At 43.3% G+C, this 9,634-nt stretch overlaps 1 long non-coding RNA gene across 1 annotated transcript; it reads left to right on the forward strand.

The window, feature by feature from the left end:
* Positions 1-255: 255 nt before the first annotated feature.
* On the forward strand, positions 256-5,087 carry LOC103105847 (uncharacterized). The gene is made up of 2 exons (XR_008913954.1): positions 256-3,043; positions 4,843-5,087. It is a non-coding gene; the product is annotated as an uncharacterized LOC103105847 (long non-coding RNA).
* The last annotated feature ends 4,547 nt before the right edge of the window (positions 5,088-9,634 follow it).

Raw genomic sequence — 9,634 nt, forward strand, 5'->3', positions numbered from 1 at the left:
ATGCCTAATATCCACAATTAGTTTATGCAGTGTTTTCAGGTCAATAGCAAATGCTGAGTGGTTCCAGATTCCAAAGATGTGTTGTATATTCTCCCAAGGAATATCTGACTGATTATAAGGAAGGGGAGAAACACAAATCTATTTGTCCTCAGCATGGCACTTTGACTTAAATCTCACTTTTATATTCTGTAACTGATTGCCAATATAAAAGCTGGCTTCTTCTGAGACATTTAAACGAGCCTCTAGCCCCTTAGCTATATGTTCTTGGGTTAAGAGAGCAAGTGAAACATTCTTAGAAGGGTTGTCTACATGTGCAGTGTGGACTGTTTGAACAAGAGCAGTAGTAGATGCAGCCAACGATGCAATTACTGAAATAAGAGCAGCTATACCCGGAATTAAGCCTGCAATAAAACATTTAGGACACCTTGGATTGTTAGAAATTAGTTGTAAGGCATAAACACCTGTAACATCATACTAATCAGTTGTCAAGATCACAAGGAGCATAAGAAATGGTGGTTGTTTCACAATGAATACAGTGGTCGCAGAAATAGATGGATCAATACAGCTTGTCAGAATACATCCTGAACAAGAAATCTTAAAAGTGGTGGGAGAGTCACGTTGTAGGGAGGAGAAACTGTTCTTTGTTTGACTAAGCAAAGCATGGGGAGATCGAACACATGCGTGAACATATCTGAAGTCTTTTTTGTTGTTGGGACATAAGAAAACAGCAGGATGAAGTGAGGTAATCAGTCTCCATAAAGACAAACGAGTGATGGAAGACTGGGGGTTTTCAAAAAAGACCAAAAGGGGTGAGAGCCACCTGGGACCATGCCAACAGGATATTGGCTCTTCAGAGGGAAAAATCTGGTTAACTTTGGTCCAATTAACCTTGGTAAATTCAGAGATAAGATTGTGAAATGTTCTAAAATCAAAACCTGGGCTAAAAATGGACCAATCAAAGATGTGGAATGAGTTATTAATTGTGGATATTGGACACCCTTATGGGGGAATCCACATTCTCTCCAAGGGGGAAAACCACGTTCCTCATCAATTTGTTGCCAATATCTGTCTGAGAGTTGTCTACATTCAGGGATATTTTCAGGGGGACTTCAGGAGTTAACTGAACAAAAAATGTACCTATTGAGAAAACAAGGGATAACATTTGGAGTCGCCACAAGTCTCTTGTCTTTGCTGGGAGAGTCAGTGGTATATGAGCGAAAAATCGACTGACAGTCTGAAATTGGGTCAGGCCCAATGGTAAAGCATAAAGGTGGCACAATGCTGAGTCTGTAAAATTAAGAGAAGATGTGTGCCGTGTATACTCATCTGGGGGACCCCCAAGAAATTCACAATCACGGGTGTATACCTGGAAATCATTGAGCCGTGTGGCAGGTGAAGAAGGGGAGGTTCTGGGAGGTAGCCCAGTGAGCCTTAGCAGAAACTGGCTTTACCTGACAGGCCAGGATTGCGAGGAGAGCAACGAAAATCATGTCTGGAGGTGGTTGCTGGTTGTTTCCTAACTATATCTGTAGCTTGTTGTGGGAGGGCTTGCGGTTGCCCCCGCGACGGGGGACCTGTGGTGCAGGTCAAAGCAGCAAGATGTCCCCAAGGAGGCAATGCCTATGGATGTAGAGATAGTCAGTCTACAGGCTGGATCAGCTTGTCGACAGGGTCAGGTGGAGGTGGGTCGTAGATGATGAAGAAGCGTTGCCAGGAGGTGGTTGGGCTGGGTGGGGAGGCAGGCTGGGAAGCTTTGGCTACTGGCTGGACACACGGTCCGAATCCTGTGAAAAAACACAAGCTAAGGCTTGTCCACTGGTTAGCAGCGGATCTGGACCCTTCCACACACCTTTCCATTCTACTAAAGGTTGGGGAGAGCCTTTATCCCGATTCCAAAGTCTGTCCATTGGAGACAATGCTTCCCTGTTGAGCTTTAAATGAGTTCGAATGTGGCGGGGAGAGACGGGTGAGAAATCACGTCCTGTAGTTAGCAGTTTGAGTTTTGAGCGATTGGTGATGGCCCGCCCTGGGGGTTGGAGGGGATTCCTGCGGAGGGAGACATTGAAAGGGAGCACAGAGTCTGGCAAAGGCTCTGGAGGTGGGCGCCGGTCCGCAGCCTGTTTTTATCGCTTTGGGCATAACTAGATATGAGAAGCATGTCAGTGAAGGCTATGCGTCACCTGTGTGTGCTGTGGCCGAAATTCCACGAGAAAATGTATCATTGAGACCCGTGCATAAGATAAACGGCCAAAGGCGGGACGTGTGTGCCGGCCATCTGCCGAGGGTGGTTTGGTCGGAGACTCCGGGGTGCACACCGTAGCTGGGAGAATGAAGGCGTAAAGGACAATGTGGACCATTAGGACCCGGCGTCCTGGCTGCTTCTCTGCTCTATGAAGTTGGTGACGCAGAGCAGAGGCGTCCTGGTGGTGCCGGTTGTGGCTGGCCTCAGCATCCTCTCTAGCTGTAAAGACTGCGCGGTTCGGCCATCAGCCAGGCGGATGCCCTGGTGAATGGGGCTCTGACACCCCCAATGGGGGAAGGGGTGTCTCGGCTCGGATCAGCTTCTGGAGCTCCGGGAGGAGTGAGATGCTGAGAACCGGAACACACGCTCAAAGGGACAGTGGCTAGTTTCTGAAAGGCAGAAGTGACTGCTGCCAGCTCTGTACGTTGGGCAGAGACCTCTTTCGTTGGCTGTACAAATGGTTGGTTATGACTGTAACGGCTTTCCATTAGAGCATCCGTCTGTAAAAACAATAGCTGAAGGGGGAGACGGGAGTGGGCTCAGGGGTGACCGGGAAGGAAACAGGACTGCTTGTCTCTTTAAGAACCACAAGAGAGGGTTAGAAGGAATGTGATAAGCAAGGGCCCCAGCGTATCCTGCTACCGAAACCTGCCAATCAGTTGAACAGCAATAAAGATCATTAATCTATGCAGCATTTAGATGCTGGAGGAGGGGTCTACACCAAAAGGTTCTCCGCTCCTCCTGTGGCCTTTTAAAATCAGTTCAACAATTAGCATGACGTATGAGGAAATAGCTTTCCAGGTAGAGTTTGGTAAATGTAGCCTCTCAAGAGGGGCACTTGCCACAAACACCCGTGGGGATGTGTTAGTAACGTCCAGGGCTGGTAATCTAAGCGGCAGAGTTTGGGGTTGTTAATCGCTTGGTTTAGCAGCGCTAGAGCTTTCTTCCCCTCTTCCGAGAGCTCCCGGGGAGGTGGGGGACGATTTGCTTTTAGAATTTCAAACCGAGGTTTGAGAACTGCAGTGGTGACTTTTAAAAAGGGATGAACCCACTTTATGTCTCCTGATAGTTTGGGGAAGTCATGTAAGGTTTTGAGAGGGTCAGTTCTTAACGGTAAATGATGGCGAGAGATTTGATTGGTTCTCTCAATGGGACGGCCTAAGTATCGGGTGGGAAGTTCATTTTGAATTTACCAGGTGCGATTTTTAACCCGTCCTTTGATAAAGCTTTAACAGTGATCTCTGGTGCAGCTTAGCACAGTCAGGGTGAGCCAGCAGGATGCCATCCATGGAATGAATAATGTAAGCATCTGGGAATTGCATCCTCATGGGGTTTAGGGCTAGATCAACAAACTTGGCATAATGTTGGAGAATTTTTGGACCCCTGGGGTCACACCAGCTTGGTAGGGCCTTTTCCAGTTCAATGAGGGTACACTAAATGCAAATCTGACTCTATCCTGAGGAGCTAGGGGGGGTGGTAGAAAAATCCTGCAAATCAATTGCTAGGATCTCATATCCTTTGGGGATGGCTACAGGGGAGGGGAGCCCTGGTTGGAGGCTTCCCGTGGTCACCATGGTGTTATGAGCTCCTGCAACAGTCTTCACTTGCCTGATTTTTTCTTGATAACAAAAACAGGTGTATTCCATCAGCTATTGCTTGGTTCTGTGTGCCCCAATTTTAATTGTGTTTGAACTAACTCCTCTAGAGCCTGCAGTTTCTCTTTTGGGAGGGGCCACTGATCAATCCATTCAGGCTCATCATTTTTCCAAATTATGGGATCAGCAGTTATTCTGACAATGGCCCCTATGGAAAAAACAAAGGTCCTTCCTCAAGGGGGCATCTGGCTCTCCTCAATAGATGTGACTAGAGAGACTTCCATTTGTGCCAAGATGTCTCTTCCCCATATGGTGAAAGAGAGAGAAGGAACCACACATGGGCAGAATTGTCCTGGCAATATTCCATCAGACCAGGTTAAGATCTGAGAACTTTGAATAACATTAGTGGCCTGTCCAATGCCTATGAGATTGGAGGGGGTGTTTTTAGTGAGCCAAGCTCAGGCCCAGCCTTTCCCTGCTCTACAGCTTGAGTCTGCTCCTGTGTCCAGTAATACTTTGATATTTTTATGATTTGCTTTAATATCTTTCATGGGTCTGGAATTTTTTATTTCCTGAACCGAAAATGTCCAATTAGAATATCCAAATCCTCCCTGTTCTCTAGTTGGTTTAAGGATAGGGTTTTCAGTTTGCACCTAGGGAAGAAGAATGAATTGTACAATTCTTTATCCTTTCAATATATTTACAGTTCTAGGTGGGGGTTGTACTATCACCTGCATCTCACATAGGGAGGCTGAGTCTACACTCCCTGGAATAACTATCACTCCCTGAAGAGAGAGAGAGCTCCTACCCATAATGAGGCCCGTTGGCCCTTTGGGTAGGGGGGCCTTCATTCCCATGGGAATAAGCACTGGGGGAGAATCAGGGGCTAATATGAGATTGGTGCTTGAGCAGAGATCCAATCCTGTGCCCCTGGAAGTTGCCCAGTATAGGGAGCTGATTGCTGTGGGCAAAATGAATTTTTCAGACTGCCTCTTTGTTTTGCAGGTCCTGAGGCAGACCCCTTCTCCAGTTTCCCTGCTGCCTGTTTTGAGGGGTCCTTGCTAGGGAGGAGGGGACCATCAATGTGCTATTTTGACTGACAGTCCTTCAACCAATGAAATCCCTTTCTGGCACCACCCACCCCAAGTTCTGGGGAGGTCAGTTGTCTGCTGTGGGTTTCTTTTGTTCTTTTCTGGACAATCTCAGCTAATATGTCTGAATTGTCCACATTAAAGCATTCTTGCCCTGTTCTTGGATTTCTGATCATTTCAGTATCTGTTTTGCCTCGCAGGGCTGCCACAGTAGCCATGCCCTGAGCATAAGACGGAGTGAAATCTTCCCAGACCTTTACAAAGTCACTCATGCTTCCTGGTCTTTTTATACTTTGAAGCATGCTCTGACTGGCGGAATGGGCATTTTCATGTGCTAATTGGCAGATTATTAAATCCACAGCATCCTCTTGTAAAAGTGTATGTTTTACTTGTTGAATTAATCTGTCCGTAAAGTCTGCCTATTTTTCCTCAGAGCCTTGCTTACTATTAGCCAGTCCAGAGGTCTGTCCTTTAGAGACTGGGATGTTTTCTCCAAGCTTCCAAAGTACAGGTGGTAACCTGATACAGAGCTTTTGTGGGTAGCTTGACTTGGTCAGGGTAATTAATCCATTCCTCCTCACCCATTAATATCTCTCTAGTGATTCTGTTATCTCTTTTCTTATTATGGGTCGCCTCTTTCTTTGCCAACTCATCATACTCAGCTTTCCATGAAAGATAGTTCCCTCCAGGAAGGCATGCTTTGGCCACTTGTATCTAGTCCCCTGGAGTCATCCACTTCCCTGCTAGGATCTCTACCCAAGTTAAAGTGAATGGTGAAGTGGGGCCCTATGGGACACAGACTGTTTTCATCTCCTTAAACATTTTATACGGGAGTGGTTCCTGTCTAGGTTCCTCATCCTCTGAATCCTCTCCTGAGAACATAATGAGGAGACAGAGAAATCCCCTTCTATATGGGCATTCTCCACTGCTCCTCAAAAACCCACGCTGCAGGGAGGAGGTGGGGGTAGCCTCATTCCTCTCCACTTGCTTCCTCCTCCTTTGGGTGAATAGGAATGCTTTGGAGGAGGAGGGGCTGTCAGAGGTGGTCTGCACCGAACAGGGGTTTTTGAATTTGGCAGCCTGACTTTCTAACAAATCTTCCTCTTCTGAGAAGATATCAATGTCTCTGCCCTCTCCTTCTCCTGAACTGTGTCCTGATTCTGCAATTCAAAAGACTGACCTCCAGCAGATCTATCCCTTTCTTATAATGTCAAGGAAGTGGAAAAATGGAAACAGAAATTTAAAGCAAAACAGATAAATGGAGTATGGGTATCATCAGATGGCAAACCCTTACTCCCTAGAGCTTTCTAAAAGCAGATTTGTCACTCTATTCATAAAAATGGTCATTTTGGCACCCAAGGCATTGTAGACTCTGTTTAAAAAGTACGGATAGCACCTGGAATAACTACAATTGCCTCCAAAGTATGTACACCTTGTCCTACTTGCCAGGCCTTTAATCAACAAGCCTTTCAAGGAAAAGCCTTTGGTGGATGTCCTCTTGGTTACACACCATTTGAGCACCTACAAATTGACTTTATCTCTATGCCAAAAGCTGGACAGTATAAATTTTGTCTGGTCAGAGTTCATCAACTGACCAGGTGACCTGAAGCATTTCCTACTGCTCATGCCACAGCAGCTTTTGTTGTTAAAATCCTTTTGAAAGAAACTATTCCTCATTTTGGCCTGCCAGCACGTATTGATTTGGATAAAGGAACTTATTTTACCAATTCAGTGTTATCTCAAATTTATTCATGTCTGAGGATAACTCCTAAATTTCATATTATCATATTATCAAAAATAAAATTCAAAAATACACCATATCATCCCCAGAGCTCCAGCAAAGTTGAACAAATGAATAAAGAACTTAAAACCATGATTGACACATTGTGCACAGAGACTCATTTAAAGTGACCTGAAATTCTACCTCTGGTCCTATTTTATCTTAGAAGCAGACCCAGGGGTGATTTACATATCTCACAGTTTGAGATGCTATTTGGACATCTACCTATTCAGGCACAACCATTTGCCCCTGCCTATACCTCACTGATAGGGGGGGACACAAGCATTGCTACATATATCAGACAATTACAAACAAAATTGAAAGAACTCCACAACTCTGGAGCTGCTGTTCAAGCAGCTCCCATTGATTTCTCACTTCATGATTTAAACCCAGATGATAATGTGTACATAAAGAATTTCAAACCGTACTGGGTCAACTGAACCTGCTTATGACAGACCATTCCAGATCCTATTAACTACACCAACAGCCATGAAAATTGAAGAGAGAGACTCATGGATTCATTGTAGCCATGTAAAATGAGTACATTCTGTTGATGGTGAATAATTGCTTGTACTGATTTTATTTGACTATTGATTGTGATTGGACTTCTTTATTGCTGGATTTGTACAATTTTGTTGCACTTTATTTGATCCTTTTATTTGCTCAAATTGTCTTTTAGGGCAACACATGTACTACCTCATAAAAGAAAATCTGTATTGGTGACCTACATTGACCTGATGTGCCTTTTGTAACATTTTGTGCCTTTACTATTTTTTTAAATTTTCTTGAATGTATTATTGCTTTATCTGCTTCATTTGCACTCACATTGTGGTATCTGCCTTATTTGCACTCACACTTCAGATCACTAGTCCCTATATTTTACCTCTATAATTGTGAAATAGCACAATTTTAACATTTTGTTTTCTTCCTACATGTGTCATACAGCATTTGATTTTTTTCCCTTCTTTTCTCATTTTTTGCTTTTGAAACACATGTCACTAGTATTGAAAAAATGTTTTAACTATTTTTACTTTTTGCAATAGCATAACTTAAGATATCCATTTACCTAGCATATAAAACACATACCCAAAAAGCTTTGGACTATAGCAACCTGCCCCTAGTTATTTAACTATTATGAGACTTTTGCTCGATGACTATGTCTAATCCAAGGACAAATGGACCACAAAGGAGCACAGAACTTGACTTGAAAAGTGTCAAACAAGCACAAAAAGTGAAAGAAACCAAACCAAATTGTACAGGGATTGATGACATTCTCCACAAAAAGCACAATGACTTGATCATGTGTGTGACTCAAGGTTGCTGCTGTTTAACATGTGTTAAATGCAGAACTTCCTTGTAACACACTCTTTATCAAGCATATAACATCATTTGCTTTGGCTCCATTATCCCCCAAAAATGAAGAAAATGGTTGAACCAGGAAATTCTATTTCCCATTTGTCTCAAGATCTAGTCTCTTTTTCTATTTTCTCTCATGATGTGACAACTTACTGTAGTCCTGATGGCTAAATTGGGTTATTGACTAATTGTTGTATGCTTATGGGACATGGATCACTACAAGAACCTGTTGTGAATTGTGATATTTTTTTTCCTTTTTTTTCTTTATTTCCTTCTTCCCAGAATTTTTTTCTTCTTCAAGTTTTCTTTTTATATTGTTTTTTATCCAACTCAGATGTTATTTTAAAAATTTTTAATTTTTTTGATTCCTTGACTTTTTTTTGATACTTGATTCATATGCCTTATGACTCGACCATGTATCCCCATATAATTCCTACATGAATCCCTGTATCCTTCTCAGGGGGGGGGAATGCATTATTATTTTCCTCAGGGGGGACTATGTTATTGTTGTGAACTTTGACTTGAATTTGAGCCAAATTTAGAACAAGAGACTACCTCTCAGAATTTAGAAGGCACCATGAAGATGCCTACAGAGACCACACACTATACCAGAAGATCCAGAGTGAACTTTGAGATATGGCAAATTTGAAATTTGGGGGAATTGAATGCTTTTGTTTTTGAATGTACACTCTTATGCCAAAGGGGGCTGCCCCCAATTGGATTTTTGTCAATGCACCTATTATTGGTTTTGTTCCTTTTCCCTTTTATTTTCCTCTTATCCCCAAATTACTATAATTTCCCTTTTAAAAACTGTAATATTTGTAGATACCTCTAGTTCAAGTTATGTTAGTTATGTTTTCATGATCCATTGGGGAGACAGGTCTCTCAAAGGATCACAGGGGTAATGTATTGATTTAGAATCTTGAACCCTAACAACTACATTTCCCACAATCCCCTAATCCTTTTCCTGTTTGTGCTTCTCCTTATGTGTGCGTGTGTGTGTGGGGGGGGGGAGTTTTGAGTTTCTGTTTCCACCCACAAGCTCTCTCTGTATCCATGTGGAGGAGGTAGGAGAAGCTCTTGGTTTTTGACTAGCCCTACTTCCTTATACTTCAAGATAAATATTTAATAAATATTATTAAATATAATACTTGGAGTATTGGATATTAATTTTAATCTTTACAATACTCAGTGACTCTTCTCTCTGACTTTCCAAAAAAGTCCAGGGTCTCTTCCCTCTATCAGAATCATTTTCACTTACTCTCTTTCCCTTCTTTGCAACCTAGTGGAGCTCGAAACTTTCTCACTCTCTTTCCCTCACTCTCTCTCTTTATCTCCAGCCTCCAGGCAACCATCACTAGCTGAATGTCTGTGGGTGAGTCTGCTTCCCATATCGCTGCCCCTTTCACCTCAGTGACTCTGTCATCTGACTTCCTGGGGAAGTCCATGACTTAGCCCCCAGAAAATCTGAGTACTCAGTCGGAATTACTTCTTTTGGTTTCTCCAAGAAAAGCCATTACTTCAGCCCCACCCTCCCAAGAGAAGGCTCTCCCCATTTGTCTCATTGGTG

The sequence above is a fragment of the Monodelphis domestica genome, chromosome 8, assembly GCF_027887165.1.
Source record: "Monodelphis domestica isolate mMonDom1 chromosome 8, mMonDom1.pri, whole genome shotgun sequence".
NCBI lineage: Eukaryota > Metazoa > Chordata > Mammalia > Didelphimorphia > Didelphidae > Monodelphis > Monodelphis domestica.